General features: G+C 38.9%; 1 protein-coding gene across 14 annotated transcripts in view; it reads right to left on the reverse strand.

Annotated features, from left to right (window-relative positions):
- Positions 1–25,226, reverse strand: part of SUGCT (succinyl-CoA:glutarate-CoA transferase) — a 336,870-nt gene that overhangs the window by 90,007 nt on the left and 221,637 nt on the right. The window lies entirely within an intron of this gene.

Below are 25,226 nucleotides of genomic sequence, written 5' to 3' on the forward strand. Positions count from 1 at the left end.
CTGAAGCAATGCAGATTTATATAAATACTTGAGGTAAAATTTAATTTTTTAATGCTGCTAACTAACCAGCAAGCGTGTGAATGAAAATTTATTATTGTCTACTGGTTAGTTTTACCAGATGGCTGTATCAAACAAAATATAATTTTTATGTTCAGATAAAAGCCTGCATTTTTGGTCACTTATTTCATGAGGGCACGAGTGGCAGAATAGGCTCTATATTATTCATTCTCAAATTTGAACTGGAGGCAAATCCTATGATTTGATAGGATCTCCTACTGCACATGTACATGGATGTGTGTGCACTGAGCGTGCATGTGTGTACATGAATGATACAACCGCCATCCAGTTTTACTCTGTTTCATAACATTGCAATCCACAGGAGTAAAGTGGCACAGCAAAGGTATTCAATGACAGAGATGTGTGGAGAACTTGGGAAAGACAAAAATTAGTGTGTGCAGTATCAATCTCAGATGTGAATTAGAATCACAGAATCATAGAATCATAGAATATCCCAAGTTGGAAGGGACCCATAAGGATCATTGAGTCCAACTCCTGGCACCGCACAGGTCTACCCAAAAATTCAGACCATATGACTAAGTGCACAGTCCAAACACTTCTTAAACTCCGACAAGCTTGGTGCCATGATACTTCCCTGGGGAGCCCATTCGAAGTGCGCAACCACCCTCTCAGTGAAGAACCTCTTCCTGATATCCAGCCTGAACCTCCCCTGCCTCAGATTAACACCGTTCCCACAGGTCCTATCACTGGTGATAATGGAGAATAGGTCACCTGCCCCTCCACTCCCCCTTGTGAGGAAGCTGTAGACTGCGATGAGGTCCCCCCTCAGCCTCCTCTTCTCCAGGCTGAACAGGCCAAGTGACCTCAGCCGCTCTTCCTATATCTTCCCCTCTAGGCCCTTCACCATCTTCATTGCCCTCCTCTGGACACTCTCCAACAGTTTCACAACCTTTTTGTACTGTGGTGCCCAGAACTGCACACAGTACTCGAGGTGAGGCCGCACCAGCGCAGAGTAGAGCGGGACAATCACTTCCCTCAACCGACTAGCGATGCCGTGCTTGATGCACTCCAGGATACGGTTGGCCCTCCTGGCTGCCAGGGCACGCTGCTGGCTCATATTCACCTTTCTGTCAACCACAACCCCCAGATCCCTCTCTGTGGGGCTGCTCTCCAGCATCTCGTGGCCCAGTCTGTACGTATAGCCAGGGTTGCCCCGTCCCAGGTGCAGGACCCGGCACTTGCTTTTGTTAAACCTCATATGGTTGGTGATTGCCCAGCTCCAATCTGTCCAGATCTCTCTGCAAGGCCTTTCCACCCTCATCCGAGTCCACAACTCCTCCAAGTTTGGTGTCGTTGGCAAATTTGCTCAAAACACCTTCTAGTCCTACATCCAAATCATTTATAAAAACATTGAAGAGGACTGGCCCTAAAATGGAGCCTTGAGGGATCCCACTAGTGACCATCCGCCAGCCAGATGTGGCCCCATTTACCACAACCCTTTGAGCCCTGCCCGTCAGCCAATTGCTCACCCACCGTATGATGTTTTTGTTAAGTTGTATGCTGGACATTTTGTCCAGTAGGACCCTATGGGAAACTGTGTCAAAAGTCTTGCTGAAGTCCAAAAAGATCACATCAGCTGGTTTCCCTTGATTGATTAGATGGTTGATCTTATCATAAAAGGAAATCAACTTTGTTAGGCAGGACCTACCCCTCATGAACCCATGTTGGCTGGGACCAATGATTGCATTGTCCCCCAGGTGCGCTTCAATAACCTCAAGGATCATCTTCTCCATAATTTTACCAGGCACTGACGTGAGACTGACAGGCCTGTAGTTGCCAGGGTCTTCTTTCTTACCCTTCTTGAAAATTGGCACAACATTTGCCAGCTTCCAGTCTACTGGCACCCCTCCAGATTCCCAAGATCGTTGAAAAATAATTGAGAGAGGTCCCGCGATGACGTCAGCCAGCTCTTTAAGCACCCTGGGATGAATCCCATCCGGACCCATGGACTTGTATGGATCCAGGTGGAGCAGCAAATCCCGCACACGTTCAGGGTTGGTTGGGAGTTTATCATTCCCACCGTCATGGTCCTCCAGCTCAGGGCACCCTGGGTCCCGAAGCCTATCATCAGTGTTGAAGACAGAGGCGAAGAAGGCATTAAACGTCTCTGCTTCGCCTATGTCATCGTCTGTGAGGAGACCTTCCCCACCAAGTAATACCAAGTTCTCCTTCCTCAGATTATCAAAATTAGGCCCAGCATAGCTTTGATGCTAGTCTGTAAATCCACCTAGTCCTGTATCTGTTGCACATACTCTCCTGTACCTCCTTCAGGAAGGTAATAGAGTATTGGCAATAAACACTGGTTCTCAGGTGGCTCTTTTTCACCTGTGGGTGACAAAGTAATCTTGGTGAAGGAATGTGAAATAGAAAAATCTGACTTTTCTTCCAACCTTGTACTGTTTTCCCATGACCTGCTCAAAGCCCATGTAGTCGCTTTGTGCCCCAGTTTCTCAAACTTTATTTTAATTATGAAATCTGCAACATACACCAAGGGTAGTAAGTGAATTAAAACAATATTAGATTAGAAAGTATAACCGTAGTGTAGAACAGTTGAAAATAAAAATAGCCTCCTATAGCTAGAAAAAGTATTCAAACAAGAGATATAATGCCCCATAATGTTTTAACCATTATTGGATTAAGACCTGCAACTTAAACTGAACATCCCCTGGTTTCTGGGTACATAAACCAGTACACAGATCACAATTTTGGACTCTTAAAATCATTTTATGAATAGCTGACAACTTGTTTCTCTGAAACTCCTTCCTGTACCACAACCTATTAACTTCTTCTGTTAGCATATGCCTTTTAAAGATATCTGCGGATGTTTAAAGCCTTTGAGAGAGTTTGTGCATGCGTGTGCACACGTGAACTTTCAGTATCTTCTGTAACATTTGGCCTGCACATGGAGAAACCTGTGATTTAAAACTAGCTAAAGATTACCAGGCAGGCCCCTAAGCAACACACACAGATGAATGTGCCAAGGGACAGTTATTAGAAAAGGAGAAGGAGATTTCTACAGCTCCGTAAGAGGAATGCAGTTTACCACTAAAATAAGCATACATTCCCTTTAAGAGCCTCATTGTTGTATGCGTGACTTGAAGCAAACAATTTGTTTAGTTCTATTTTGCAAACAATTTGTTTAGTTCTATTTTCTCAATGATCAAGACAAATACATTAAGACTGCATTTTTTATAAGTAACCGGTTACTTCGAATGCTTCCATTTTAAAGTGCCTGATCTAAGGATATCTAAGAATATGTGCCCAGCACTTGGAACAATTAAAGAGGCAGGAAACTGCAAAAAGTTATTTTCATTCATAGTACTTCATATTCAGACACACTGTGATATAGTGCAAGCTGGCACTCTTTTCTTGACTATGAACAAACTGAACTCCCAAATGACGCAGGTATTTGGCATGCACTAGCAAAACTTCAGGTTGGATCCAATGCCACTTGGATGAGATGATATCTACAGGATTTAAAAGCGATTATGCTTTGCACACAGCTTTTTCTTCTGTAAGAGTCCCCAAGACATTTCATGATTTATACAGCTGGATAGCACTTCCAGTGAATGATGTGCGATTTTTGAGCCCAAGTGAAAATGATTTACAAATTCAGGTTGAAATCAGCAATACTTTTGCAGAAAAGGAAGGAGGGAAGGAAGGAAGGAAGGAATGAAGGGAGGGAGGGAGGGAGGAAGGAAGGAAAGAATTACAAACATAAGACAAATTACTTAAAAGTGTAATTATTTCATTTTAAATTATGTTCCTATTTCAAAATTCACTTTTAAACAAAACGAAGAAAAAAATTTAAAACTCAACAAAATAGTTTGATTTGTGATGACAGGGTTATACCTGACTCCATCAAATCATTTCAGATCACCAGGAAATGTTTTTATTTTTTTTTCACTGAAAATAACAAAAGAATAAAAAATAAAAATTAAAATTCAGGTCCACTAAACAATCCTCTCACTCTGGGAAGCACTCCTCATTCACTTTCACTGGGATCTTGTTCATCCCCAAATCCAGTTGCTTCTCTCCTTTTCTGAAATGGTAAAAGGACCAACTCCACCCTACATTTCTGACCACATTTTTTTTGTCCACTCACAATTCTTCCTCCTTGGCCTCCTTTTCCAACCATTTGTCTGCAGCTGGATGTCATTCTTGTGCTGGGATTGCTCTATCGATCTCAAGGCTCCTGTATCCCTGAATCACATCCTCTCCCTAAATCTCTCCTTCCTTCTTCTCTTTGGCTTATCTGTTTCATGGCTTTTTCACACAAGGAGGACACTACATAAAATTCACATCATTCTGCAGCCATTTATTTTGAGATAAGGCACCATATTCAAACCCAGGCAATGAATTTACAAACATCATCTGCAATTCTGTTATTTTTATAAGGCACTGTTCTATGAGGGTGGTACTAGCTTGCCAGTTAAAATCACCAACTGCAGTTGGCAAAAATGCATGCAGCACAAAAAGACTTCAGCTTATAGCCACAAACTCACTGCCAGCATTGTTTTTTCTCATAGTATGAGAAAAAAAAATAAAAATGGAGCAATAAATACAGAAGGGTGCTTCAAAGTTGAAAAACGAGCTCTCAAAACACATATGTATTTTTATAAACAAAGATTAAAGCAGATTAAGCAGGACCTACATTTAAAAGCCTTCCTGTAGGTGTATGGGTGTACGTCTGTCTTTTTTTTTTTTTTTTTTTTTGAGGAGCAAGTTTGTAATTACCTGTCAAAGAACAAAATAGCAATGGTGTCTGGAAAGAATGCATTATTTAGAGAGAGTGACTACTTAAGAAAGAGGCTTTCATCACAGGATACCTTCTGCTGAAACATACAGTTTACCTTGTACCATGAGCTATTTTACTGTAACTTAACTCCCATCTTGACACTCAGTTTTCAATGAAAACAACCAATGGCTACTTACTAAGCCAGCCTACACTAAAAAACACACCCTCCAAAACTTCCCCCCCCAAAAAAAAAAAAATCTCCAAATCTCTAAAAAGAAATATTGGAAATACTGAATCTAGTAAAAAGAAATATTAAAACCACTTTTTTTTTTTTTTTAATTTGTCTTGAATTAAAATGTAAAGCAAAGCTCATGACAGACCATTTTCCAGTCACACCACATCATGAAAAAATTTACTTGACAAGATAGATTAATGTTAACATGTACTTGGGGACCCTTCACTCTCAGACATCATGATATAAAAGCACTTAATAAGTAAGAATTGCCATGGTATGAAGGCGTGAAATATCAGTTTACAACAACATTTTTTAAATACAGAAGATCAATTAAAGAAAATTCCCATCAGCATAAGTATCAGCATTTTCCATTACAGGGGCATTGTTACCATAACCCAAACTGTTTGTCTTTCCACTTGATATGGATACATGAGACTGAACTCTTAATTTCAGTGCAGTTGCAGAAGTATATTAGGTCATTCTAATTCTAAGCCATCTGAGTTCCTGCAATGAGAAGCAAGAAATGTTTCAAGGCCAAATCTGTTGCTTTTGTGAGTGCTATCAGGCCAGACGCTCTGCTGTGAAATTTTACATGGAAAAGGCAAGCTAGGGAATGCTATCAGGAAGCCATTTATAGCTCCCTAATTCTGAGAGCACCTGGTTGAGACAGTGGAACACAGCTGCAATATGCCCTGACACACATATACACACACCCTTCTTGCCCCCAGCATGCAATCAAGGGCTGGTGGGACAACTGGGTACAGTAGCAAGGGGCTTCATGCACCAGGGGAGTTCTTCAGTGGGCAGGTGGGAGCAGGTTCCAAGTCCTTTCATTTGCACGCACACTGCAAAGGTGGCTAGTGTGGCCTTTATGAATTCAGGCTATCTGACTACAGGTTATCTGACTAGGTGGAAAGGGGATCAAATGCAATAGGAATATAAAGCTTCTTAAGGAGACTTTTTGTTGATGTTGCTGTTACAAATAGCGCACACGAAGTGATTAATCCTCATACATTTCCATGGTACTATTGCAAACATGAAGCTTCCATCCTGAGGGCTATATGTGGAATACCCTTTTTGCCTTGCATGTGCAAATCAGATTTTTACACCATGTTAATAGCCATCTCTCTTATACATTTTCCTTTTTTCTCTGCACTGTATACCACAATGTACCTTTTTCCTAATGCCATAAACACACCTTCAGATGGCTCTTAAAAAAAAAAAAAAAGGCACACACACCAAAAACAAACAAACAAACAAAAACCTTCCTCAAAAAAATACAACAAAACAACTCCATAGCAGGTGGACTCAGAAAAAAAAAAAAAGTGATTTCAGGTTTTTTATTCGCTCTGCAATATTCCCCCAACACAAACATCAAATTGCAGGTGCATGCAAAATACTTCTGTTATGACAAGAGCTGCGTATCTTCATAACCAGCGCTTCTCATAACGATGTGTGAACTAAATGCTAACTGGAATAAAATGGACAAAAGCCAACGAAGTCCCAAGTGGCAGTCACATACAGAAGAGGGACTAAACCATGTGAGAACAAACGCTCACGTGGCTGATGGTCCAAAGGGAATCACCATTTCCTTTTGTTTCTTAAAATTCTAGGGTTACAGGAATAGTGACTGCACAGTAACAGGATTTGAGCTCACAATGCTGAGGGGTGCTGAGTGGCATCATAATCATCACAGTGAATCATCACGTAAAGTAAGGGACGACAGACAGGGATAAAGGTTGAAACAGAGAAATTGGCTGATTCTTAAAGACTGTAGCTGGCAAAGTTTATACCTTTGTTACTTCCATTTAATAAAAACTGCATGCCACAAACTATCAAAAAAGCACATATCTGGGCCAAGGATTTAGAAGACTGAGATTTCTTGGAAGAAGCAAACACTATGTTCACTTCCACCTTAGGAGTTCGGGTCCGGGCCTTTGTACTTCAAAACCATAATCTTCTCTGTAAACTCCTTCTTAAGCCTATCAAACTCCATGGCAGTTTCAATGTTTGCTTCCATTATCACAATGGGAATGTTGTACCTTATTCTGTCAGCCTAATTCTAGTCATGAACAGCCTCTCTATGCCTTTACTTGCACAGGTGTCTCTTTCCTTTTGAAACTTGCACCTTTAATTTATTTACAGGGAGCAAAAATAATCTCTATAACTACTTTTTTGGTAATTTAAGCAAGGTATGCTCTTTATAAAGAGCACATAAATAGCTAGAAAAATGTAAGACTGACTGCAGCACAAGCTGGAAAATCTTACGGAATTAGCTAACAGAAAGAAAAGCAGATGACTGCACACAGGTACAAGCTTACTTGGGACCTTAAGAGAGGTTGTCTGGTTTCTAACTCATGCTGAAGAGTGTGCTACTGTTCTTTCTTCGCTTGGTACTTGCTTTAGTGAGAGTAAAGCAGACAAGGCTATACCTATCTATCTGATCTCTTGCAAAGCAGATGTGAAAAAGGTTAAGGATATAGGCTCACAGTGTACCTCCTTGGATACTAATATTTTGCCTGAGGCAACACAGAACTAAGAATAAGATTTGAAAGGGACTGCGTAAAAATTTCAGATAGGCCACTAATAGTATTTTAAGTGTACTGTAGCCTGTGGAGAAGTGGCGTGCCCAGGGTACCGTGAGGACAAGAACTCAGAATGTCCTAATCACAATGTCCATAAACAGAAATCACCTGTATATTGTGCATTGGTATCCCGTTAAAAACATACTTTAACATGACATTTTTCATTAAGAATAAATTCTCACCTCTTTTCCCCACTTGTGTAGCAAGAAGCTAATACATATCCTCTAGCATAACCTTCCACCTGTAGCTAGATATGTTTTATCTTAAGATTGGCCATACATTTACAGTGCATTGACAAAAGAGGCAACTTCACTGAGTAATGGTTCCCAGTACTTTTCTTCAGTTCTTTTTTATATAGATCATAAGGAAATTTCTATCCTGTTGACTTCAAGGACCTAAGGATGCAAGACTTACTTTAAATTCGTTAGATTGTGAAGATTCTTCCTCTAGGCCAACTAGTAAAGGTGAAATTCATCCCCTCTAAATTCAGTCAGATGAAAAGTAAGCACCTCGGCTCACCTAGACAGGCGGGATGAACTGCCATCTAGAGGTGCCCCTGCTCCATTTCTCTTCACTGAAAACTGACTATAAAACCTGCTTAGACTATATGAGTAACTTGAAAGCTAAAGCTAGGCAAAATGAACACCTCCCCACCACCTCCAGCTATTTAAAAAGACCCCAATGCTATGGGATTTTTCTGTAAAATTCTGCAGCTAATTTTAGATTTTTAGATCTGTATTTTTATTCACTTTCTCAAGGTAAAGCATCCTATTAACTGGATGCTAAAACAGACTGGGATGAACTTTGATGAACAATGTTAAAATGCCCTGGTTACGGACCAATGCTATACAGGAATGACCTTACCCTTTTCCACCTCAGTTCCTTCATCTGCCACCTCCAAGCACAAACCAAAAAGTTCACTAACTTGCTAGCTGTGCAGGAATTACACTTGATTTACAAATCAAACTTTGGACACATATCAGTACTTACAAGTGGGGGTACAGTCTTTCATTCTTGAGAAACTGCTTTATGACCTTTTTAACAAAACCTAGACAAGACTGTTATATCGAGTTAACGCTAAGATCTATGTAATCTCTTCTGCAAGAATCATTCAGAAACATGTTTCCACTGAATAAACCCAGCATTTCACTCATTGTCCTCGTGAAAACAGCTCTATATGTTAGTGTTGCACCATGCCACTTACTTGACTTTTTTGTTAAGACATAGCTCAAACCTATACAGACACAACTCATTAGCTCTGTTTTGCAAGACTTTCCACACATTTCTCTAGAAATTAAAGTTTCTTGTTATGCTGGGGTTAAGGTGCAGTGGGAAGGGTGTGGGCAAACAGGGAAGGGAGATGACATTTAAAAATGCTTTATAAAACACCAGATGTTGCAGAACCAACGGAGTGGAACAATGTATTTGCAATTATCAAAAGAAGAGAGTTGTTTGTCCGCATTTTTAAAAACTCATGGGATACTTTTAAGTCACTTAGTTGTGGTCTTTGTGTGTGTGAAGAACATAGCAAACGCCCTTATAGATTTGATATTTAAATGACATGCACGACAAGGGAACCGCTTGATGTGGTTCAGCATTTGCTCTTGTTACACTCTGTACTATGCTGTAAACATTCCAGCTGTGTGAATAATATAAAAACTATGTAAAAGCGTTTTGTCCTTCTTAGCATATCTTCCTAGTGCACATTTCAGTTCTACAGAGTTGTCATGGGCATATTGCAACGTGATCCTGGAAACACACTACTGTATAGTTCCAATAAGCTAACAAGAAGATTCTACTTCTTAAATTATGCTTACAGCTCCAGTTTAAAAAAAAAAAAAAAAAAAAAAAAACACTTCTTAGACAGAATCCTAAGCGCTGTGTAGATTTCCTATTCCCCAGCGATGAGCAGAGTCATTTTTATATATATATATATATATATATACACATATATTGTCAGTAGGAGAAGAAAACATTATAACACTCTAGCATCTCTTCCTTCTAAAAATCACAGAAAAGGCCACGTTCACTTAAAATCAATCCATTCTCACACATTTAAAGAGCTGTTGCTGACGTTTTACACAACCTGACAGATATTTTTGTTTGGAAACAATTGTGCTTGCGTATTACATCATTTCTATATTGCTCTAGAAATGTTCTGCAGAGGCTAGGAGACAGTCAGAAATCTTGAGCTCTGTATTCACTCTGCCATTAACTGACTGCTCTTTTAGACCATTTAATCTCTCTGTGCCTTGGTTTTACCATCTGTAAAAAGCAACAGTTATAAATATTCAGCTCTCTGACAGAGGTGTTGTGAATGCCAAAATATAGTACAACTCTGAAAAGTGACTATGCAAAAAGGCATCTTCTGACTCAAAGAGCCTCTCCCTTGGTGAAATCCACACACGAATTCACATGGCCTATACACCACATAAGCCCCATTTTGAGCACTTAAGGAGAACTTTGCTATACAGTGGGCTTGTGTAGAGTGATGGATTTCATTCCCCAGAGGATATTCAGCCACATGTGCTGACTTCGGTGGCAAAAAAAAAAGTATTTTTATTGATTTTACTCCTGATGGTCATGCAGAACATAGCTGAGATTGATGCAGCTGCAGATTCCATTCCATCCTGTTCCCCTTCGACACAATCATTTACTCTTCTTTCACATAGAGCAGCAACAGTGCGGCAACACTATTGAAAGTGTTGGAATTGCCTACAAATCTCCAAGGGAAAGAATCTGAAGGCAGAGGGATAAAATGAGCCTTGAAGCAAATTGGACTGCACAGGTGTAAATAACTTGGTCAGCAGAATCTTTATAACCAGTGATGATGAACGCATTGGGAAGAATCCAATCAGCTTTCAGAGCAACAGTTCTGAAATAAGGATAAGGAAAAGCTTATTTTTAGCAGCAAGCAGCAATGACTTGATCATGAGTTTCTGAGGACAACTAACATTGAAGGTTTCAACACCATTTCTGCAGCAGCTTTTCAAAAAAATCTTTAATGTATTAATACTTGAGAAGAACTGTAAAATCCTGAGATGAAAGGCAATGCAGAACATATTTGAATGCTTCTCCTTTGGGTTTTTGGTCATTTACAGGAAAACAAATCTTTGCTTCTTAAGAATTCATCTGCTCCTTATATTCCCATTGTTTGTGTTTATGACAATCATTTCCACAGCAACTAATTAGGAGAAATCAAGAATTATGGTCTGAGATGAGGACTGTAAGGAGCAAATGGAATCATAAAAAACACATAGGAGGTATTTTAGTGGTCCTCTATTGAGCTAACGCAATGAAGTAGGGAAGCCACAATTTACTACGCAAAAGTTAATTTCTTAAAGTTGAAGAAATTCAGGCAAAGCTGTGTCTTTTATTCACTGGACCATTTTCTTCTTGCACATATAGTGCACATTCAAAAATAGGAATGACTGTACCGAGTCAGATCAAAAGTCCAGGCAGTTTAATGACCACTGAAAGAATATAAACAAATATGTGGAGTTACTTTTCCAGAATACTGTCACAGTAATTTTCAGCCAGAGACTTCCATATGGATGTTATTCAATGTCAGAGAATCAATCCTCCTTCACATAATGCCCCTATACGAAACCACATTAGAGTCTTCCTCTGCAAATGGCTGACTCTCTTAGTGTCTTGGGACAAAGTGTGAGGAAGGGGTTCATTAATCCCTCATGTTCTTTGACATGCTGTATTACTCTTCAGCTATTGTTATAGAAAACTGCTAAATATCAAAATCATGAGCATCTGAGCAAGGCTTAAGTCAAAGCTATTGATTCTATGGTTGGGTGGAATATGGCCAAGGGCAGGCTTGTGGAAGTGAAAGTGGAAGGAGCATTCAGGCAGCTACAGTGCACATCAGTTCACTTTTATCTAAGGATATTTGTCATAGCGATTTTGGCCATCTAGTGGCCAGCCTACCTATTTAGCAAAAGATCAAAGAGGGATAATGACTTCTATCACTAAGGTGGAATTAGGACTAATATACTTTGCCACGTTCCCTCAAAACCATTTTAGCTTACCTAAAGTACTTTCCTCCAGAGGTGCTAAGTAGCTCCCCTTATCAGAGCCTCTGAGTCTTAGAGAAGTCACTTTGTTTGCTACACTGCTTTATGTCTTCAAGAAGCTTCAAGATGCTCACAGATACCAAAGAAGATTTCTTCTTTCTCAGAGATACAGCTTGAATAACCAGCAAAGTGAAGGCAGTATAGAAGATTAAGCGGGGAACAAACCACCTTCTAGGGACAATCAGTTTGTAAAATACTAGTTTATTCTTCTTCCTCCAGTCACCAAAACCCTCCTTTGAGAGAGGGACATTTGGGAGTGAAACAAAGAGGTCAGCAATGCCAACTGGCCTCCATGTTATGGGAATTCAAGGAATGATCTTTATTTTCCTCATTAGATGTGAACACACACGGCACAAGGAAAAGGCATAACAAAATGGAAAGAGGCTCCTTGCCATTTATTATGTAGTGTTTGGCCCTTAGACTTAGAAGGGTGAACATAATTGTGAGAGATAAAACTTTATTGTACAGTCTCCACTTCTGAGGTTAAAAGGAGTTTTTATTAAAGTGAATTCAAAGTTTTGCTTATTCACTATAAACATTTCAAGGATACACTGTGTCAAAGAGCTCCTTATGTTAAATATAATATATGACACTGACGTTTTCCATAGTTTATCATCGACAGAACTGGAAGTGTAACAGCAATGGTTTTTAACTTTGTGGGCAGACAAAGTCAGCTTGATAGCGGTGGCCACCAGAGACAGGATGAAGTCTAAACATTCTTGATCTTTGGGGTTAGTGGGAAATCAGATGAATGTGGAGGGACCACACATGGTCTCTTGGGAGAAGGGTGCTGGCAGCCTTGTGTAACAGTCCTTTTTTTGGCTCACACACAAAGGAATGGGAGAATCAGCTCTAAGAAAGTTACACTTCTGGACAGATGCAAGTCATTCCAACTGCACGTACCATATGTGGGGAATGGTAAGAAAAGGACTGAATATAAAAAAGCAAGAGAGGGAAAGTGACAGAGCCCTGGAAAGTGGGTTCCTCCTGAAGTAGCAAGGAGCTTAAAGAAACACTTGCCATGCCAAGTAAGCCCAGAGAACTTTCCCTGCTGCCAGCTGAACTCTCAGGCAGATTAAACAAAGAAAGGAAAATGAACAAAAGGGCATTAACAATAAAAGGACAGGAGACAGCGTAAGATCCAGTGAAATGAAGCCTTTTGTATGTCAGCCTGGTCTTGTTAACCTAACTTGAACTCCCCACGTGACTACTTTCGGTCAGGAAATGGAGTGATTACAAGCAAAGAGCTACTGCTCTTTGTCTACACGAGGAAAACAGTTTTTCTCCTTGCAGCAATGCTCCATGGAAATGGGAACATGGTTTTGAAAATGCACTGAAGAGTTTCACATTAATGTGCAGATCTACCACTGTGAGAGTTGCCTGCTTTCAGGCAGGTAGAGTGGTTTATTCTGCTACCAAAACAGACAGGGAAACAGACAAGAAATTGCTGTTAAAATGTGCCATAACTTCAGATGTAACCAAAAGGCTGAAATATTCGCACTAGTCTAGAGCAAGCCTTTGCCAGCCTACATCTACCCTCTATCAGAAAGGATCATGAGGAACAAAAAGCTCACCTCTGACTTAGCCTTACTAGCAAAAGTACATGCAGTTAAGCTATGAAATAAAATTCTGCCTTTTTTTTATTGGGGAAAAACAGTATGACCTATAGCAACAAAACCCATAAACTATGTTTCTCTAGGAGGCCTTGCCAGTACAGTTTAGCCAGGAAATACATTTTAGTGTTAATAAACGTAGGAAACACCATAAGATATTGCACCAACAATGTTAACAGAAATTGGAAAACAAGGAGTTGAATCCTCCTTATTGGTTGAAGTTTTGTCACCAACTTCATTTGGGGTGGATTTTCACCCACAAATCCACAATCAATTACTTTTATGATCTAGGTAGTTAGACTCAGGTATCCAGAACTATCGACACACAATTGCACATGAAAAAAATTAATTGGTAGTCTCCATTCTACATACACATGGACCTAGTATTTGTAGAGTGCTTAACATGCAATTCAAGCTGCATACTTTGAGGCTGTGGTGATTTGCTTCGTAAGGGCCCCCAGAGATTTTGAGTTTCAATCATATAACCAATGTTGTTAAATAAAAAGTTCCTGGATGTCAGTTTCATGACTGTGCAAGAGCTATGTTATGAGCTAAGGTTTCCGTTTCTTCTCTCTGTGATATACTGGCAAGATGCAATCCTTCTTCCAATGAAATCAATATCATCTTTGTCACTGATTGTCTAAAGGGACATATTCTTAGGTTTGTGTGCTGTCATTAATGGGCTAGTGACTCCATCTCACATCCCAGATTACCTCAAACTCACCAGGTCCTTACAAAAAAGACCTGAAATATACTGAAAAAATAAAAATATCAGTTTGGAGAGGATTGTTAACAATTGAATAAATGGTTAACAATGATTTAAAAACAGCTGAAGTCTTCAAAATTTTCAACACAGTATCCTAGAAAACCAAAATATCATTAAACTTGCCTTAAAAAAAAAAGAAGCCTCTAACATCAAACAGTACTAGGTATTTATCTTCAGAGCAGTACATTACAGGTGACCTCTATAGATTGGAAATAGGATTACATCAACAAACCTTTCACTTTAAAGTGGTGGATGGTGCGAGATGAAAGGGTGCTCTCCCTAACATTTCGCAGTGCTACTGGCTCAGGTTTAAAGGAAGTATGCAACCAGGTATTCCCTGTCACATTCTAATCTGCAATACTGACACGGACGTGAAATGCAAAAGCCTTTGAAAATGATACTTTCAGATGAAAAAAATCTGGAGAACTGTGCACAAATGGGTGTGAGAAACATGAAGAGGAATACAAATAAGGAGATAAAGAGGAACCTTTACAATGAACATGGCCACATACTTATGCCATCAGCAATAACTTATGTCTGTAGCAGTGTGGATTAGCTTCAGATGAAATGATATTAGAGTTTGAGGTTTAAGCCTAATACCCACATTTGGTGCCTCCTTGTTTCTGTAAAGTTTTCAAATATGTAGCCTGTTTTTCACAGCAGGCAAGCCATAAAGTTACTTTCCTGGACAGTATTTTACAAACAAAATAGCTACTTTTATTCAAAGATTTAGCAAACAAACAAACAAAAAAAAATGTAAAGCAACTTCAGTCCTGGTATTCCCTTTCACGATTTGCATGGTGTTCTAGGCACACTGAGTTGGTTTGAACCACCCCTGTTTAGTGCAGTAAGAAATTCCTATTTACTTCTTATTTGATGTTTTTGTTCCATCACACACAAAAAAAAATAATGTATCAACAGCTGCTCAACTGTACTATATCTTGATGACTCCTTTATAATAATTCACATCATATCCAAAGGCCTCCACGTGAAACTGATGAGAGGACTCAACTTCCCAGCACTACTCTTTTTTAGTGTTTAGTGTTTTCCCTGATGAACTGCTCTGATTCAATAGACCTGAGCCTACAGCGGACTTTGTATGTCATATGTCATATTAAACTTAAAATAGTCATTATCTGGAAAATAAATAGAAATTATGAGAGGAGAATCTTGAGTCTCAAGTCTTCAGGTACTGATTTAGCACTGTAAAGTTTAAGCAGGAGTATATAAAGAAAGCCTGAACACTAAATGATTCAGTGAAGCATCTGAATAAAGAAATACAATCGAAGTAGTTATTTAACTCACTGCAGCAAAACTACAGTTTGAAAAAGTGGCTTCCATTATCCCATCAATCTCATTGTCCAAAAGAGTGACTGTAACAAAGTGATCATAGAATCATAGAATATCGTGAGTTGGAAGGGACCTGCAAAGATCATCGAGTCCAACTCCTGTGGGTAGACCCACACAGGTCTACCCAAAAATTCAGACCATATGACTAAGTGCACAGTCCAAACACTTCTTAAACTCCGACAAGCTTGGTGCCATGATACTTCCCTGGGGAGCCCGTTCGAAGTGCGCAGCCACCCTCTCAGTGAAGAACCTCTTCCTGATATCCAGCCTGAACCTCCCCTGTTGCAGCTTGACTCCATTCCTGTGGGTCCTATTGCTGGTCACTAAAGAGAATAGATAAGCACCTTCCACTCCACTCTCCCTTGTGAGGAAGCTGTAGACCGTAATGAGGTCTCCCCTCACCCTCCTCTCCTCCAGGCTGAACAGGCCAAGTGACCTCAGCCGCTCCTCATATGTTTTTCCCTGTAGGCCCTTCACTGTCTTCGTTGCCCTCCTCTGGACACTCTCCAGCAGTTTAATGTCCTTTTTGTACTGTGGTGCCCAGAACTGCACACAGTACTCGAGGTGAGGCCGCACCAGCGCAGAGTAGAGCGGGGCAATCACTTCCCTCAACCGACTAGCAATGCCGTGCTTGATGCACTCCAGGATACGGTTGGCCCTCCTGGCTGCCAGGGCACACTGCTGGCTCATATTCAGCTTGGTCCAGCAATGCTTGATCCAGCATTGTCTCTAACTCTATATACTAGTGGTACAAAATGAGTTAAATATATACTTATAAAATCAGTATATGTTCCTCACTATTACTTAGTGACATGAAAATTATTTCTTAACAGTATTCTACAACAGTGTCCAATATTTTTAAAAGATTTACAATGCCCCCTGAGCTCCATGTTTGGTGGTACACTAACTGCAAGCCAGTTGCTAGTTCTGTATAAAGAAGGATATAGCCCTCTGTTGCCAGACATTTCCTTTATTCCTCACAGTTTGAATTTTGCTGGAAGAGATCTCAAATCTGACCACAACAGTTAAGGAAAACAAAAATGCATTCTAGTATAAAATATACAAATCAGAAAATATATACAACTAACAAAAACAGACTCAGTACTACTTGATGAGAGGTATTTGTTTTCCCCTCCAACATTCCAGTAATGTAAAACCAGTGTATAAGGTAGAAAATCATTTTTCAATTTCAGGAAACATCATTACTAGCTGCCAAAAGTCTATCCATATAATAAGAACTATTTGCTAAAGCTGAACACCTGCAGTTTTATAGAAGGCCTCCGAGGACAGCTGTAAGTAAGTATTCCAGTCTACTGATACAGCAGCCAATCAAAACGTGAAGGTTTTTTCTCTGAAAACACACTTTGCTAGCCAGGGCTACATTTGCATGTACATTCTATTTAGACAGATAGACAGACAGACAGACAGATAAATACACCGATCTCCTGAACATGATACAATGCCTTGTATGAAAAAGCCAAGGCTAATAAAGGAGGTCTTAGCCGCATCCTAAAAATACAGTTTCCTGCTTCCAAAACGCTCTTGGAAGCACTCCAGAGTGCTGGAAGTTTGCATCGTAGCAAACTGTCATACAAATATGTGTGTGTTAGTTGCCTTCCCAAATACAAGGCAGTTGTTTTGAATAGTTCATAGAAAATGATCAGTACAAATGAAACATCTTTCTCATAATATATATAAACAATACATGCACTCCACTAACTCTGCTGGCTTCAGTCCTACCACCATTTCAGGTATTAATAAGATATACTTTTTATTATTTGGTCAATGACCTCATTAATAAAGTTCTGCTATTCTTATTTAATAACTGCCAGACGCTGTTACTAAAAGGTTATGCTTCTTTACAGGAATTTCACCTACAAAAAAATCAGTCCTTATATTTAAAAGTCCGTGCATATTTATGAACTACCAAAGTGCTCTTAATTAAATTCACATGGACAAGGTGACTATGACAGAAAATAACCAGACTTTAAATGTGGAGAAGCAGCACAGGAAGAAGGAGTACTCTCCCTTCTCACTGCACCGTGATAAAAAGTATTTCCCCCTACTCTATTGCCATCCTCCTTGGTTGGTGCAGGTTGTCTCAGATCTCCAGCTGCATTAACCATCATATACCACAGGTTTTGTGCACACATGGTATTTTTGCCTCCAGTAATGAACCCACAAATGACCAATATGTTCAGAAATGTTACAATAAACAGGTATCCAGATAGAGGACACCTCTTTCCCCTTAAATTTTTGTCCATCTGTTTGAAGATGAACTGAAATTATAGATGTTGCTTAACCCGGTATCTGCTTCTCACCTCTTCCACAGGCAGATGTCATGAGCACAGACATACACAATGCAGAACTTTTTCCCTCCTCCTCTGAGCAGAGAAAGCAACCTATCTTCCAAAACATGTTTCTGAGCACACCCAGTTTTACTAACTGCCAACCAGGCTCCATGTCATGCAAACTGCATGCTGAATGTCAGAATCTTCTGCAAAGAGAAGGATTTGGAAGACATATAATTTGAGATACAAATAAATTTAAAAAAAAAAAAAAAGCCAAAGCATGAAACTCTCAGTTCAACAGGTGTTTATAAAGCCAGAAGTAGCATCGTTCTTGAAGTAAAACCAGAAATTCTTTTCAATGTACTTCTATGTAAATGAGACAAGCTGAGCTCTTATCTAAAGGTAAACAAAATGAACATTATGTACCACCTTCCAAACTTAAAGGAAGAAATTAATGCTGTTAACTGCCCTGAAAAAAAAAATAAATAAATAAATTAAAAAAAAAACTCAAATCTACGCCTGTTTTGGCTGGGAAGTTGAAAATACAGCTATTGTGTAATCTCCACCAGCTTTCCATGTACCATGGGGTCACTGCACATTTTGTACAAAATGGAAAGATGTGAATGTGGGAATGGTTTCAAGGAAAGTTTCAATAACTAGACTCTAACAGAACCTCTATGTATGCTCAGACTTGTCTCCTCCTCAGTCACGACTGCAACCAAATGCAAGCAGGTCCATGGCTTACCAGAAGAGCCACGGTAAAACTGATTTGAACCACAAGATTATCTTCCTATCAGAAAGACTAGCTTTTTTTTTTTTTTTTAAAAAAAAAAAAAAAAAAAAAAGAAGGGGGGCTATGCCAGACAAGCTCACGTGGTTCCTCAATAAGGTTCAACCCATAGTGAAGATGAAGGTCTAAAAGCAATTAAGTAACTTGAAAAGAACACTTACTCAGGCAGTATCTATTCACTGTGGCCCAATAACCACATGCTTATCTATAATATCAAATGACGTAATATCGCACAATCTGAATTTTCAACTTTTCTGGCTGAAGCTCTAGTCATACCAAAGTCAGTCTCTACTGACTACTTTCCTGAGGCCAGATTTCATCTTTGTTATTTGGAGAATTGGCATTCTGCACTGAATGTCTGGATATAAAAGCACAACAGAACACAGGACACAGAATACAATCTGCATTAAATAAAAATATTTTTTCATAGAATCATTAAATGCTTTAGGTTGGAAGGGATCTTTAAAAGGTCATCTAGTCCAAACCCTTGCCATGGGCAGAAACATCTTTTGGGTTGCCCAATGCCCCATCCAACATGTTCTTGAACACTTCCAGGGATGGGGCATCCGCTACTTCTCTGGACAACCTGTGCCAGTGCCTCACCACCCTCATAATGAAGAATTTCTTACTTATATATAATCTAAATCTACCTTCTTATAGATGAAAACCATTACCTCCTGTCCTAGCACTACAGACCCTAGTAAAAAGTCTCTCCCCATTTCCCCCCCCCCTTTTTTTTTTTTTTTTTAAATAAGCCCCCTTTAAGTAATGAAAGGCTGCAATAAGGCCTCCCTGGAGCCTTCTTTTCTCTAGGCTAAATAACCTCAGTTCTCTCAGCTTTTCTTCATAGGACAGGTGCTCCAGACCTCTGATCGTTTTTGTGGCCTTTCTCTGGACCTGCTGTAACAGGTCCATGTCTTTCTTTGGGGGCCCCAGAGCTGGACACATACTCCAGGTGTGTGTGTGTGCTTTGCTTTTTCAATTGTATGCTTCCAGTAAGGTGTATTTTCTACATGAAAATTCTTGTTCCCTCTTCATTATGTTTTAATTTGATGCACATCTCTTAGCCGATGTCCTACACTCCATCAGCAAATATATCTTCTTTGGATTAAGAGAAATATCCCACTGTCCAGGTAGGCACTACACAAACACAAAAATGACATCCAAAGAAATTGAAATGGTCATCACTAGACATCTTTTCTGAGTTTTTTATTTCAAACAAGAAAATATAATAATTATATCCTTAGCATACAATCTTATGCATTGCTTAAAATATATGTTAGTAAACCTACTGAAAGGATAGTTTTCCACAAAAACCTAGAGCTCCTTTTATCTTGTAACTGTATAATTGTTAATATATATATGGCTCATAAGCGTTCATTAATTTTGTTATTGCTGACCATCAACTTTCTTCAGCAGAAGTAATAACTTAATTCTTGGTTCAAGATCAGAAAGAGCTCAGAATGTTGCTTTAGTTAGAAAGAAAATCCCTTAGACTCTACACAGGCAAAAGCTGACTATTGCAGAGGCACCTGTGTTTAAAGGGTTATGTTTAACAAATTGTTCATAATTACATTTTTTTTTAATTAAAAACTGATCATTAGTGAAATATTTAATTCCATAATTTGATCACAGCAAAAGCAGGAAATTCACAGTTGACATTCCCACAGAAACTTTAACTCCGTCCCACTGTGTATATTCATTTCAACTGAGTCCTTTTATGACCTCATAACATATGTGAAATGAAGGAAGGTGCTAGGAAAAAATCCTAAAATTCATGTAAATCAGACATATGTTGTTCAGTTCCACTATCACAGCAGTAGCATTTGAGAGTGGAGATTGTATTCTTAATAAAAATTATATATGTTGACTATTCCATGTGTTTATTGAATATTATTGTCTGTGAATGCACATGTTCTACCAACATATCTGGTTGCTCACCTTTCACATTAGGATGGTTACTTTATCCACATCTGGATGCAAGAAACCTGGCACCTGAAAGGGTCTGTTAGGTATCAGTCTCCAGGTAAGTGCTACTAAACTGAATCCAAATTTGGCTCGTGGAGGTCTACAATCATTTGCGTTCCAACCAAAATCTATTAACCTGCCGATCCCAATCTGTCTCCGTACATAGAAAACTCAAATGCTGTTGGCAGCATTTTCCCAGAACCAGAGCACTAGGATACTCAGGGCATCAACTCTCTTGTGCTCCTACATGGAATTGGGACAGGTTCATCTAAGCTTATGAGCTCTGGGTCTGCTGTATACAGACTTGTTCCATTCCCCTTTGCCCTCAATTTCACATTAGAATGGATGCAGAGTGGCACAGAAACATGAATCTATCACAAACCTGATACGTACATCCTAATAAGACCATTTGCTGTACTGAAGGTAAATGTGCTGCAGTTCCTTCCTTTGTGGATTTTCAGGAATTGGCCCAAGCCCAACAAATCCAATGCTGTGTTTCACCTCACAAGTGAAAAAGATTTGTTGCTGCTCTCCTCGGGATGTTCATCATCTTGGGTTAACCATCAGACCCAAACAGGTTCCATGTATTTGTGGCCCAAATTGGCCTGCACTGGTTGACACTGTGAAGCCTCTGTATTCTGCTCCCCAAAATAATATGTAATACAGCAAAGAGTGGATCTTTCCACTACCTGGGTTATCCCTCTTCCCCATGGTACATGACAACACTTGGTACTTTATGAAATTTGAGTGCAAGTACTTCCACACCTGTATTTAGGCAAGCATTTTCAAATGCTGCTGAAAGACCTAAGTATCTGCAGAGTTCAAATTTAAAAATACTATAGAACCAAAAGGACGTCTTTCAGCTGCACTACACAGGGTATTTCACATCCTGAAAGCTCAAAAAGGCATCTCACAGCATTTCATAAAGCAAGTCAGGCATAGGTCTCACAGACAGAAATAAAATTCAGAAAACCTAGCCTCCAAGAAGAGAGGGCAATTCCAGTGCCTTTGCACATCTCTATCTCGAGGTAAGAGAGGGAGATGATTTGAGGTCTAAAGGTAATGAAGAGACATCTCAGGGCCCTCATGTCAGTGAGGACTGCTGCTTTTCAGAGCAGAAAATTTGAGAAATGAATGAACTCCAGCACAGTTCTGGCTGCAAAGCTGGAGATGACACAGCTAACTGGAGATGTGTACCTACTAGGCACACTCTGGCTATTATTGAGAGAGAACATATTTATCACCTTAAGTTTTGGAGGAGGTTTTTTACTGGAATGGTGCATAAGAGGCCTTAGCTAGAACCTAAATGCTGTTTCTCTAGAGAAAGTTAAGATGTCAGTCAAACACAGTATTTTTCAACTGGAAAACAGTATCTAAACTATGATATGTGCTCTTTGTGGAAACTTAAAGAATGATTTTCAGAGGGAAAATTCTGATGCCATTCTGCATAGCCCTCTCTAGAGTTTTCAGTACTGAGCCCTTGCTTTGTAGACTAAACAAGGAAACTGTATCTTACAGGATAGTGCTTTGTGGAAGAATCTTCAGCCATTAACTATTTGGCTTTCTTAAACCCAAGAAATTTTTAACCCCACCTTTGGAATAGCTGAAAATATGGCACGTGGTATACCATGAAACAAATCACACAAGATGCACATGAAAAACATGCTAATTGCAATTACTTTTGGTCACTAAGAACTATATACCGTATGCTTGAACTAAACATGTATCTACCTTCAGCAACAGTGCAAGTTCACTGAACAGATGGAAGCTGTACATAGTCTAAATTTGCTGCTATGCAGCCATTTCCATTACCTCTCAAAATGAAATACAGTGTACGGAGAACATAGAGGCCACACAGTAATGTTTTGATTCACCTCTGCAGTTCAGCACAGCTTATTACCTTGCTCATCTGCAAAAATGCTTGTTATTTCTAAATACTTTTAAATGGATGGCTATGGAAGACTATTTTAAAGTGTAGCATTGCTTTTTTTTTTCCTCTTTCTCGTGAGAGAAAGTTAAGTGACTACATGGGCACTGGCTGTGTAAAATGCATCATTTTAAAGTTGTTTATGTGTATCAACACAGAAGCTATGTCTTCTTTTCAGTTTGGAAAGGCAGGCAGAACAACATAGACCTCATCAGAATCTAATATCTAACAATTACATATAACAAAAGATTTTAAATATGTGATTAAAAACAAGAATAATACAAAGTTACCAATAATCTTCCACAGTGGCATATAAATGCTTTTTGTCAACACCAGAAAGTTAGTGAGGCACTCACAGTACCTATAGCATGGAAAGTTTAAGCCCTCATTCAGTATTTATTTACAAAATGAGTACAGCTGAACAATGACCTCCAACTGTCCCTAAGGAAAACAAATGGACAAACAAAACAAGTGTTAAATCAGGTTTTTTTTGAATTCTGTAAAAACTACTGTGATGGGGTATGTAAAAGTTTAGGAAACTGATGGACTTTTCAGATGTCTGCAGGATAAGGAGCAGCCAGATAGAATTACTGGGGCTCATGTCATTAGAAACGACACAGAGACAAATACATTTGTTTTTATCTTTCCATTCCAATGGAAATGTTTGCAGTTGGTTTCCAAAATGCCGAGTAACAGCCAGCAGAATACTAACAGTTCACATAAGAGCATTTTGATGATGCCTCATTGGGCACCTTCATTACCCATTCCTCTATGTTGAAGTGATTTTTGTTAAGGTCCTGTAAAAAGTAGTGCAAAATACCTTGAAATAACATATTTTGATAAAGATCATATTAATATATATATATATATATATATATATATATATATATATATATATATATAAAATAAATAAATAAATAACAAGCCAGCTAGACAATTCCTCTTAGGAAACAGTATGTACAAAAGCAGTACCAACAGAATTCATTGGTAGATAAATAAAGGGATTTAGGATTTGAAAACTTGCTCTAAGATACACCAGATGATTCAACTATAATGGCTTTTTTTTTGGGAAAAGCATAGAAGTTTTGGCATTTAATAATAATGTATTTCTATTAAAATGGTTGTTCTTTAATAGCTACTCCCACTTTTAATCATCTCATAACTTTCTTTTTACAATGCATAATAATATACCAACTCCCTGGCTCATCCTTGCTTTGGACTTCTGTGGTAGCACTTGGTAACCAGTTCAGTCCTGACCAACAGCTTCGGTGGTCATTGGATTGGGTTCTAATGCTGCAGGAAATTCAAGCAAACCCAGAGAAAATTCTACCAGATAGCATTGCAGATGATATGTGGGGTAAGCAGTAGGTTAAAGGCTATAAGCTGAAAGATGTGAGTGTATGGCTGTACTCCATCATGGACTGCTCTGGATAGGCCACTTCCACCCAAATTTACAAACTCTCCAGGAAACCAGTGTCTTCAGAAGCAATCGTGCCCAACCAGCACTGTGGAACTGGGTTTATTTTTTTTCTGTGACTTCCACCTTAAAATAAGGAAAACAGCTCTTTCTCAGCTTTTTAGGAGGATAAGTTCACTGAGGGCTTAGAGAAGATGCAAGAGAGAGAACACTGGGAGTCAAAGAACTTTTTGATTCCCAGTCCCCACATTAAAGTCAATTTAATAGTCTTCTAATGAAGAATTAGCTTATTCTAAATATTTACTGAGAATATAACATTGATAATTTTATTTTCTTGAGTGATTTTCAGTAGTCAAAAATGAACAGTTGAATGAATTTGAATACTTCTATAAAAGAGAGAGAGAAAATTACAGATGTATTGCTTTTCCTTGAAGTATAAAAGAAAAATATCTAAGACTGTAATTCAATAACAAAAGCCAAAACAAGTGACTATTTTTGAGTATTTTACTGCAAATCCTTTCCAGAATAATCATTTCAGCTACAAAATTTTCTACCTTATTAGTTTTCTAATAAATTTTTTTCTAGTTGGATATCCACAGAGAAATGGTGGAAGTTCAAACTACAATTTTTTTTTTTTTCACTACATAATTCAGAAAGAACAAGAGGAAAACTGTTGTTTCCTCCATTACCAGGCAGTAAGAAAAGGTATGCCAACAGGAAATTAGCTTACACAATTAACTTTGTGTAGCATCAGTGTCAAAAAGTGAGGATTTGCAGCTGAATGTCATAATACCATTTGCAGTAGATGTATTTGAGCAATGCTTCAATGTCCTTAGTATGCCTACAGTATCATACTCAGCTACGAACAAGTGCAAAAAGAATACAAATCCCTGTTCTAGAAGAGTCAAAGCCTAAAGGCAGACAAAAGGGAATAATGTACACAACTTTTCCAGCCTTTCTACTGGGAAAGCCCATATCCTAGAAATACCCAATTATGGTGGCAAGAAAAAGTTAGAATCTATGAACTACACAACACCCCATTAACACAAGAAGTTTGTCTTTATGACAAGCATTAGGAAATTCTTAACTAGAAATGTTCAGAAAAATCCAGGACCTTTTATCTTTAAAAGGTAGAAAGGCTTCTTCAGTCCAATAATGAACCTTAGCGCATGAAGAAGCATTAATACAGAACTGAATCAAATTAAAGGGCTTAAGTACTTAAGCAATTTTAGTATCAGTTTCTAGTGGCATCTTGTTATACTTTATATCCAAGCAATGACCCAAGTCAGACTTGTACAGCAACATAAAGGAAAAGCAAAATGTTACAGAGATGAAGAACACTTACTGTGCTTGGTCTGGCATTGAGTCTTCTTACAAGAAAAA

The sequence above is a fragment of the Anser cygnoides genome, chromosome 2 (genome assembly GCF_040182565.1).
Source record: "Anser cygnoides isolate HZ-2024a breed goose chromosome 2, Taihu_goose_T2T_genome, whole genome shotgun sequence".
Classification (NCBI taxonomy): domain Eukaryota; kingdom Metazoa; phylum Chordata; class Aves; order Anseriformes; family Anatidae; genus Anser; species Anser cygnoides.